The sequence below is a fragment of the Ursus arctos genome, unplaced genomic scaffold (genome assembly GCF_023065955.2).
Source record: "Ursus arctos isolate Adak ecotype North America unplaced genomic scaffold, UrsArc2.0 scaffold_19, whole genome shotgun sequence".
In the NCBI taxonomy this organism is placed as follows: Eukaryota; Metazoa; Chordata; class Mammalia; order Carnivora; family Ursidae; genus Ursus; species Ursus arctos.
In genome coordinates this window covers 44,162,216-44,173,255 of record NW_026622863.1, presented here as the reverse complement: position 1 = coordinate 44,173,255, position 11,040 = coordinate 44,162,216, and the positions used below count along the sequence as shown (strand labels likewise).

The following is an 11,040-nucleotide window of genomic DNA, read 5'->3' as shown; positions in this document are numbered from 1 at the left end:
GCACCTGGTCCACAGGAGGGGCTTAATAATGGTATCAATTTTAAAAATCATCGCTGCAATTCCTTATGCCCAAAGAAACCTGCTTCACAAATCAGGCCCCCAAACTCTTCAAGCCATCAGACCTGACAAAACTGACATCAGGTTATTTAGAACTTCTATTCCACTAAGTGTGCATTCCTCTGCGTAGACGCTCTGAAGCAGAAATACCGCGTGACCATGGAGTGCCATCCGGACCCTGCTGGGAATACTGCGGAACCCTGTGTATGGTATAATCATTCTATAGCCTTCTAAATCTAAAAAAAAAAAAAAAAAAAAAAAATCCGAACTCCAAACCATATAGTCCTAAGCCTTTCAGGTAAGGGGCTGTGTGCAGATCACCACATAAGGGACCACCCATAACACAACAATTTTACAACCCACAGTAGAAATTTCTTCCGAAGGTGGTTGGTACAAACGAGAGGTCACATTTACTGGGCGCTGCAAGCGCAGGACCTCGCGCCCGCCTCACGATGGCGCTGTGGTGCCTCCCCGAAGCTCCTTGCAGAGGGGACCTGGGGAACCCACCCATGCTCCAAGCCTTGCCTGTTGTGTGACCCCCCAAACAAGAAACTTGCAACGCGTGCAAAGACCACGTAACTCTGGGCCTCAGTTTCTCGTGAGAGGCGTCCTTGGGGTCATACGTAGAAAGCATTGAGCCCAGTGCCTGCTCTGAGCGAGCGCCGGGTAACCGGGACCGGCAACGGTGTACCAGTGCGAGCAAGGCCTGGCGTTCACGAGTCTCGCTCTGGGATGCCCCAGGTCAATCCCTTGAGGTCTTTTGGGCGATCTAGGGCAGTCGGAAGGAACTGGGGCGGCCCAAGAGGTCATGAGAGAAATGCGTCAGGGCCTCATCCTTACTGGTACTGAACCTAGGATTAATTCGTTTGTCTACAGCTTAGGGGAGCGGGCGGGTTCCTAAAGTAGGGACACACGGGTTGTCGCTGTCGCAGAGGGTCCACTCAAGAACAGACCCGGGCTTCTGAGACTCTACGCCGGGGACACAGTGCACATGCGAGAGAATCCCTGTGGATGGGCACTTGATCCAGTGTTTCCAACCAGGCCCGGGGTCGGAGTCACAGCTAAGCCATTTACAGCACTGGCCAGATGGTGGGAGAGACGTTTCGAATGGCGGAGGCGGCTGCAGGCGGGAGGCCGGAATGAGAAGGAAACAAGATTTGGGCGGCTGGCACCAGGCCCACGGCGGAGGCTCTCGGGGAGGTGGACCTCGCCCGGGGGAGGTGGCTGGGGTGAGCACCGGGACCGGGGTGCCAGATCGCAGGGCGCCGGGCGGCAGGTACCCACGTGGGCCAAGTGTAGGCTCTCCAAGGGGCGGGCCCCCGGATCCCGGAGCGCGGGGGCTGCGTCTCCTCCCCGCAGGCCTCGCGGCAGCTGGGCCCTCCCCCGGCGCCGGCAGCCTCGCGGATCCCGCCCCTGCCTCGCTCCCGCCCGCGGCAGCCGCCCGCCGGCCGATCTCCCAAGCCGCCGGCCCCCCCGCCGAGGACCGACTTCCCAGACCGCGGGTCCCGGGGCTCCCTGGGCGGAGCCGATCCCAGGGAGCCCCCCGACTGCCTCCCAGAGCTGGGTGGGGAAAGGGATCTTAGCCCGCCGCCGCCTCCGAGCGGGCCGCCAGGTGAGCGCCGCGACAGGTAGGGACGCAGGTCGGGACCCGTGTCCCGTCCCCACTCCCAGCCGGGGAGCTCGGGGAAGGACTTCCGCCCTAGACCCTGCCGGGGGGGCGGGTCCCCGGGAGTCCTGCTCCCCAGCTCCCCTCCCCGGGCCCTGCCGGGGTTCTCGGCTGCGCCAGCCAACTGCGTCCCTTTAAGCCCAGAGTCACACAAACGTTTGAAAAGCCCCAGGTGGTATGGAAAGGGCTTTGCTTTTAAAACGGGTCCTCCGACGCCCACACCTTCCACCCAGTTGCTCCTCAGCGGAGGCCACCCTGGGGTAACCCCCCCCCCAAAAAAAAACACCCATACCCGATCAACACGTGTACACAGCAGCCAGCGAAAGGCCAGACCACTTTTTACCCGTTCTGGTTTCTGTCTCTTCTGGCTGGCGGCCCCGTCGCAAAATCGGTGAATCAGAAGTCTCCGAACACCGTTTCTTGATTTAGCAACTTTGTTTTTAGCTGCCGCCGCTCTTCCCGATTTAAATTTTGTTCTTCTAAGTTAACTTTTGCAAGTGTTGAGTAATGGTAACGCTCCGTATCTTGTTCTTTCAATCTCGATCCTTCAACTTCAGATAGCATCCAGTAACTAACAATTGGAAAGACTGCAGTATTAGGAAACTACTTTTAAAGTAAGTAATTTTTTAAGTGCCCCGGGACGACACAAGAACAAAAGACGAATGAGGCAGACGAAGCTTTCCATCAAACACAGCCCTTGAAACGGCAGCCCCAGCCCCACAGTCAGTTGAAATTTTAGGTAATTAAATGATTTTTCAGAAATGGCAGAAGTAACTTGTGATCTGTGGTGCGTCTTTTTAATTGCTCTTTTTAATTCCTCTGGTAGTTACTTTCAGATCTTTAAAGCAAATTCTGGGATGATTTCTTATTTTGTCAACTTTTAGAAGATGTCCAGTAATCCCTTACTAAAAATGGGTGGAGACAGCTTTCCTAGTGTCCAAGTTTCCCTCCCTCTGATAATCACACTTCCCTTGTTGTTTGTCTGTTGGCTGCTTTTGTAACATCAAAACAAACAAAAGACCCAAAAAACACCTTTTTAAACATGTTCCTTGTTCCATTAAATATTTATAGGATCTGTTGACTCCCCGTTTTGTGAGGCCTGGCTGAGGAGTCTGCTTTAATAATATTTTTAATAGAGTTTTTATATTTATTTAAATACTAATCCAATCAAGTCATATATGTGGTTCACAAATGAAATAGAAATGAGTCTACCTTTTTTTTTTCCTGTTATAGAAGCACTGTCTCTTTAAGAAAATGGAAGGGGAGGGTCGTGTTTTAGACTAAAAGGGATTGAGGAGACATGACACCACCCCCAGGAGTGTGTGAGTTCCCAGTTTTGTAAGAAACCGCTACAAAAGACCTTCTTGAGACAATGGAGGAAATTGTTCATGGACTGAATGTTAGATAGCAGAATGAAATGGTGTTGAGTGGTAGTGTAGACCTATAGTGCCCCCTTATTCTTTCTTTATTAAAAATTTTTTTATTTAAGTTCAATTTAGTTAACATATAGTGTATTACTAGTTTCAGGGGTAGAATTTAGTGATTTGTTGGTTGCATATAACCCCCAATGCTCATTACCCCTTATTCTTTTTTTTTTTTTAAGATTTTTTTTATTTATGTATTTGACAGAGAGAGAGAGAGAGAGAGCACAAGTAGAGCCGCAGGCAGAGGCAGAGGGAGAAGCTGACTCCCGCTGAGCACGGAGCCTGACTCGGGCCTCGATCCTAGGACCCTGGGATCATGACCTGAGCCAAAGGCAGACGCTTAACCCACTGAGCCACCCAGGCGTCCCTACCTCTTATTCTTTCTTAGAGGATGCACGTTGAAGTATCTAAGAATTCATCAAAGGACAGAAAGCAAATATGGCAAAACATGGAACATACATTCTACCATTCTTTCAACTTTTCCATGTGATGAAACTTTTGTGGTAAAATTTGGGGAAAATAAAGTAAGACAAGGTAGAAACTAAGAAGGAGATCAAGGCGGACCGACGGCCGCAGGAACTCTGGAGTCCTCCACACCCAGGTTCACATCCCAGCTCTGCCGCTCGCATGTCGGGTGACCTTGGGTCCATGGCTCCGCTTCTCCAAGCCTCAGTTTCCCCAGCTGAAAAATGGTACCTCCCTCATGGAGCTGTTTGTGAGACTTCTACGAGGTTTTGTAAAGGCCTCCCCACGTGTGTAGAGCAGCTGTGGGCAGCTAACCACAGCTGTCAGTTTGTGAAGGGTTTTTCTCAACTACCATAGTGTGCTATGCTAACATCATAACCTCAGTCGGGCCCTTCCTTCTACTTTTTTTTCCCTAGAGATAGATTTTTTGTTTTTTATGTAAGCTCCACGCCCAACGGAGGACTTGAACTCACAACCCTGAGATCAAGACCTGAGATCAAGAGTCCATGCTCTACCTACTGAGCCACCCAGGCACCCCGAGGTAGAGGTTGAACTTGGCATTTTCTTTTTCCCTTTTAAAATTCACCCAATGGCTCTGATCTTGCCATTGGCCATTTTTTGCCCTGCTGTGTTTGGTCCTGACTTCCTAGGCACGAGTCCCCTGAGCCCCCATTCCTGTAGTTGGGTTTCAGTGATGGCATGATTCTGATTGGGCGGTGAGGTGCGTTCTCCAATCCCACGGCTGGACTTGATCTGCAAACATAGTAACTAACATGTCCGGGGCCGGGCCTTGATCGCGAATAATTTTCCCATAACCACAAAGAGGTGGGAATTATTAGACGTCCCCAGTGTCTGATCTAAAACTTTGGGGCCCAGATGTTAGACTTTCTGAATGTGAGGCAAGTCATGGGGAACCAATTCTGAACATTACAGAAGCCCCCCCCCCCCCCCCCCCCCCCCCCCCCCCCCGCCGTGGGGCTGGGGAGCACCGTGTAGTGAAACATACTGGTATTTTCTTCAGTGAAATGCAGGGGATAATCGAATCTCACAACAGTTTGACCCAGTGCTGCCCCCAAATGGGTCTGGGAAAGACTTCGGTTTTCAGAGCTTTTGGATTTTGGGACTGGAGAGAGGGATTGGGTACCTGCACATTTCTCATTTTACGGAGAGGAAATTCCACTCAGAGAGGGAAGGCCATTTCCTCAAGGTCATGAACAAGAGTTTGGGGTGGGGCTGAGCCAGGGCTGACCGACCATAGAGAACGTGCAACGTTCCCCTCTCCCCAGTGCCCCGCCCCGTGGCCTATCACCAGCAATTCCCAAAAGCAATGTCCCTTGCTCGCCTTGTGATGCCTTCTCTCCCAGAAATATCACTGCTGCCTCCTGGGAATGAGATGATGCATAGAAAGAATTTTCCAGAGTGCCTCGCACAAAGAAAGCACTCAGCAAATGTGATTGTAATTTGTGCTACGATGAAATGAGACCGTTTCCTTCTTGGGTCCAATAACATCAGTGGTGTTTATCGATAGCATTAATATTCTTTGAATTATGAAACAGAACATCCATGCAGACAGAAAGTGTAGAAAACAGATGCACGGTTTAACAAAGAATTGTGAAATATGTAACCAGGGCCCAGGTCCACTGCAAGGACATTGTCAGCCCCCAGAAGTTTCCCCGAGTGCATCTGGTTAATACCCCTCTCCCTCCCACGGGGGAACCACCACCCTGATTTTTATGATCCTCGTTTTCCTATTTTGCTCTTCTTTCTACGGTTTTAGTACCTGCGTGTACATCTATAAACAATATTTGATTCGTTTAGCCTGTTTGCGAAGTTTCTAAGAGTAGCGCCGTTGGTGTTGAGTAGATAATTTACCATCCAAGCCAAGAAATTTTGGAAGCAATAGGGGTGGCTAATTACCCTAATTACCCCGGACGATGTTTGTTGTAGATCGGGACTACCCCCAGGCAACTCAGGCTGCTGGTTGTCCCGGGGCTCTCACCCCAAATGGAGCTTTGGAGGTTCATCCGTGTCGTTGGGGTTGCTTGTCCTTAACTCCCATTCATTGCTACGTAGCGTACCGTTCTGCGACTCCGTTAATTTACTTATACATCCTACGGTGGATGGGCATCTGGGTCCTTTCCAGACCGGAGCTATTAGAAACAGTCGCGTCATGAATATTCTAGTATGTGTTTACTGGCTCTGGCATCAAATTGCTGGGTCACGGGACAGGCACACTTTCAACTTCATTGAAAAATGCCCATCTAGTTTCCACAGTGGCTAGACCCATTTATACTCCCATCAGGACTGTAGGTGAGTTCTCGCTGATAGCATTTTAAGTAGATTATGGTGATGGTTTGCGCTGGTTGGTTGGTTGGTTGGTTGGTTGGTTGGTTTAAAGAAAAAAAAAAACCATATTCTTTATTACCCATGATGTTCATTGCATTTAAGTTAAAATATACCAAAAAGCCAAAGGAACTTTACCACTCCATGACCCAGAGGGCACGTGGGTCACGGAGGGGAATAATAATGAAATGACAAGAGAAATAGAGTGAGGAACTGTATATATCCCCCTGCTTCACCCCTCCACCAATTTTTAAACACTGTCCGTTTTAAAGATCATTTGCGATTGACCTTTGTAACTTCAAATTTTAGGCTTCACTTCTATTTTTTTATTCTGGCAACTTTTGATTCCCAGGATGGGAAGTAGGTGAGCCAAGCATCTGGGTCTCCCCTCCCCCCTCACCTTCATTTCCCATCTTTTGTTACTTGTACATTTATTTTCACAGTGTCAAGGTTGATAACATCTACAGTCTGTTCTGTTACCATATTTAAGTCTTACAGGCTTTCACTGTCGAGTTTCCAGGGTTTTTGTGACAGCTTTAGTGAGATGTAATTTACATACCGCAAAAGTCAGCCCTTTAAAGTGTACAATTCAGTGATTTTTAGTGAATTTACAGGGCTGTGCAGCCATCACCAGTTTTAAAGCATTTCTGTCACCTCCAAGATATCCCCTGTGCCTGTTTGTGGTCACCTCTCTGTTCTCAAGCCCAGCCCCAGGCGACTACTAATCTTTCTGTAACTTTAGATGTGTCATTTTCGAACATTTCACATAAATACATCATACAATATGCGGCTTTTTGGGTCAAGCTTTTTTCACTTAGCATGGTGTTTGGGGGTTCATTCATATTGTCGAATATACCAGTACTCCATTCGTCTTATTGCTCAACAGTGTTCCATTGTACGGATAGACCACATTTTGTTTACGCATTCACCAGTTGATGGACATTTGGATTGTTTCCAAATGGATAACGCTCCTATGAATGTTTGTAATCAAGTCTTTGCGTGGACGTGTGTTTTTTGTTTCTCCTGGGTAAACAGTCTAGTGGTAGAATTGCTGGATTTCATGGAAAGCTTATGTTTAACTTTTTTTTTTTTTGTAATGTTCGCCTTTTAAAGAAACTGCCCGACTGTTTTCCAAAGTGGTTGTACCATTTTACATTCCCACCAGCAACATGTGGTGGTTCTGGTTTCTCCAGGTACTCGCCAATCTTTTGAACAATAGCCATTTCTGGTGGGCGTGAGATGGTGTCTCATTGGGATTTTAATTTGCATTTCTCGATGACTAATGATGTTGAGCATGTTTTCATGTGCTTGTTAGTCATATGTATATCTTCTTTGGCAAAATGTCGTGTTGAATTTTTTGTCTATTTTTAAATTGGTTTGTTTGTCTTACTGTTGAATTTTAAGTGTTCTTTATATATTCTGGATATGAGTCCTTTATCAGATATATGATTTGGAGGTGTATTCTGCCCATCTGTAGCTTCTCTTTTCATTTTCTCAATGGTGTCTTTTGAAGTGCAAAAGTTTTCAATTTTGATGATATTTTATTAATTTTTTCCTTATATGGATCACACTCTTGGTGTTATAGCTAAGGAGTGTTTGCTTAACCCAAGATCATGAGATTTTTGTCCTATTTCCTTCTAAAAATGTTATGGTTTTAACTCTTACATTCAGGTGTATGGCTTATTTTGAGTTGATATTTGTATATGGTATGAGGTAAAGGCCTAAACTCATCTTTTTTGCATGCAGATTTCCCATCACCGTATGTTGGGAAGACAGCCTTTATGCTAAGAGACCAGATCTTAAATATTCTCACCACAAAAAAGAAATGATAATTAAGTGACACGATTAGAGGTGTTAGCTAATGCTAAAGTGGTAATCACACTGCAATATATAAATGTATCAAATCAACACATACACCTTAAATTTACACAATGTTAAATGTGAGGTATATAGACATAGATACAATCTTTCTCTTCTGAAAACCAATAAACAGGTCTATTTGAGGAGAACGCCCCAGCCTCCAAGTCAAATGGATTCTTTCTTCTTGCACTTTGTCAAATGGACGTAACATGGATACAGTTAGTGTATATCATATTTGGACCATGACTTTCTTAAGCAGTTTTTTGTTTTTCCTGCGGTTTGTCATAGCTTTAGTTTTTCCCTTTTTTTAAAGATTTATTTTTTTTAAGTAATCTCTATACCTAACATGGGGCTCAAACTCATAACCCCGAGATCAAGAGTCGCATGCTCAGGGTGCCTGGGTGGCACAGCAGTTAAGCGTCTGCCTTCGGCTCAGGGCGTGATCCCGGAGTTCTGGGATCGAGCCCCACATCAGGCTCCTCCGCTATGAGCCTGCTTCTTCCTCTCCCACTCCCCCTGCCTGTGTTCCCTCTCTCGCTGGCTGTCTCTATCTCTGTCGAATAAATAAATAAAATCTTAAAAAAAAAAAAAAAGAGTCGCATGCTCTACTGACTGAGCCAGCCAGGTGCCCCTTTAATTTTTCCCTTTAGAGAAAAATTTTCTAACTTACCCAATCTATTTTTGGGATTTTTTTTCTTCCAGAAGACATTCTTCCTTTTACGATATCCTGTTTTTACTGTGTTTCAAATATCTCCTCTGATCTAAGTGTACCCAGGGCCAGCTACATAATTTGCAGGGCCCAATGCAAAACGCATATGCAGGCCCTTTGTTTAAAAATAATTGAAAGTGGGGTGCCTGGGTGGCGCAGTCGCTAAGCGCCTGCCTTCAGCTCAGGGCGTGATCCCGCTGTTCTGGGATCGAGCCCCACATCAGGCTCCTCCGCTAGGAGCCTGCTTCTTCCTCTCCTACTCCCCTGCTTGTGTTCCCTCTCTTGCTGGCTGTCTCTCTCTCTGTCAAATAAATAAATTAAATCTTTAAAAAAATAAAAAAATAAAAATAATTGAAAGTATCTCACTGGCAACAGCAGAGCACTACAACACACATGGAGCCCCTGCAGTGCGGGACCATGTGTGACTGTGCAGGTCACATCCTCATAGAGCCTAAAGCCAGCCTTGTGTACTAATTTCCTTATGTGTTCCTTTGGCCCTCTGAATTGCTCTTTTTTCACTGGGGTCAGTTCACTATAGTTCTGCCCATTTACCTTAATACTTCTCTTTCAGGCTGTGAGTTTTCTTCAAGCACCTGGTGATCCTTGCTTATCCAGTCACATTTTCAGACAAACAAGGGGCTGGGTGACTTTTTCAAAGTAGCTAGTATGATGGGGCACCTGGCTGGCTCAGGTGGTAAAGCACGTGACTCGATCCTGGGGTCATGATTTCGAGCTCCACACTGGATGTAGAGATTACTTAACAAAATACGATTTTTTTAAAAAAGTAACTGGTATGAAATTTGGGGCTGTTTTAAATATAGTCCTGCTTTCCCACTGGCTTCTTTGTCCAGCTGAAGGGGTGACTGAGAACTCTGGGTTTCGAGACAACATTTATTAGTGTTAGCACGGGAGAAGCCAGTCTTTGCTGGGAGCTCACTCCCAGATGCCAGAATGGGAAAGGCTACGCTCAGGGACACCAGCAGCCTGGGCACGTCCCAGAGGCTTCATCCAGTTCCTTTAGAGGACAGTCATCCCGTACGGTTTGGTTTTTCTTGTGTGTGAACGTTGGGCAGCCTGAGATCTGTGTGGGAAAACATGAAGGAGGGAGGACAGGGTGCAGGGAGCCCCTAGGAACAGTTTTGTTCAAAGATGGACTAACCTCTGTCCTCACTCTGCCTTCCCACTCCTGATCTGCATGCCTACCCCACCCTGGGCGTGCCCCCCCTTTGGACCCTTGACTATGGGTCCCTCTGGAGGTCCTTGAGGCCCCCCCTATCCCGACTTTGAATTCGATGCTAGCTCCGACACTTCTGGCTGCTTTCTGTCTCTCTGAAATCTAGTGACATTTCTTTTTTGTTGATGGGCTCCCTTCCCTCCCGGCTGTCGGTGGCATTTGAACTTGGTATTCCTGGGATCCTAGTTACAGAGCGTCTAGCATAGGACCAGGCACAGAGGACTTTGCTTTTTCATGCCTTTGCTGTCCCTAGAGAGGATGCCCTTTGAGAGGGAGATCCGACTGCCCAGATTCCAATCCCCACTCCACTTCTGACTGCTGTGTGACCTTATGTGAGTCATTTTGCCTCCCTGGGCCTCGGTTTCCTTATGGTGCCGAGATCAGCTGGGAGAGTACAGAAGTCACAAAGTGACCTCACGCATTCCGTTCCCGGGTCTGCAGATCTGTCTTATCTGGCCCACGCTGTGCTTTCATTTTTCTTCTTTAATGCATTGCTAACATTGACAAATTAGGTGATTCCACACAAAAACTGGGATTTCCACTTTCTTTTGAGAAACCGGAAGATGTGGCCAAAGTGGACCCATCTTCCTACTTGGCGGTAAATTTGCCGGAGCCAGTACTGGCCCAGCCTTCAGGCTGGTGCACCCTCTGGTTTGCCGAACTCTGCTCCCCCCTGTTTCTTCCACCCGGCGGCCTCATTTAGGGTACTGCCCGGCTGTCGGAGACATTTGAACTTGGTATTCCTGGGATCCTAGTTACAGAGCGTCTAGCATAGGACCAGGCACAGAGGACTGTTACTATTATGAGGCCAGCCAGGGGCAGCAGCGTGAGTGGAGGCTCAAATCCAGCCCTTGTTCTGATTGCCAGGCTCTGCTACCCCAGGGCTGCATTCACCCCGAAGGGATGCCTTTTTAAAAAAATCTACCCAGGACTGGGGCGCCTGGGTGGCTCAGTCAGTTGAGCACCAGACTCTTGGTTTAAGCTCAGGGTCACGATCTCGGGGTCCTGAGATCAAGCCTTGCGTCCAGCTCCTTGCCCAGCGGAGAGTCTGCTTCTCCCTCTCCTAGGGCCCCTCCCCCTGCTGACACTTTGCACGCTGTCTCTCTGTCTCTCTGAAATAAATAAATTTTTTAAAAAATCTACCCAAGACTAATAAAAGCTAGTATAGGCCCTGGTTATCAATAGCTCGGTCTGCCTTCTTGAAGGGGAAGCCACACTCCATCTTGGAACATGCGAACAATTCTGAAGAGCAAAGAATTTTGATCTTGTCTTACTGCTGATT

The 11,040-nt window shown here is 47.4% G+C and overlaps 1 protein-coding gene across 4 annotated transcripts in view; it reads left to right on the top strand.

Annotated features, from left to right (window-relative positions):
* The first annotated feature begins 1,421 nt into the window (after nucleotides 1–1,421).
* Nucleotides 1,422–11,040, top strand: part of FBXO17 (F-box protein 17) — a 27,710-nt gene continuing 18,091 nt past the window's right edge. The window contains exon 1 of one of the 4 annotated variants that reach the window (XM_044378068.2): nucleotides 1,422–1,669. The gene's annotated coding sequence lies outside the window, so the exon portion shown is untranslated. Of the gene's footprint in view, nucleotides 1,686–11,040 lie in introns of all 4 variants that reach the window. The other 3 variants (XM_057314369.1, XM_044378067.3, XM_026482365.4) reach the window with 3 other exon arrangements.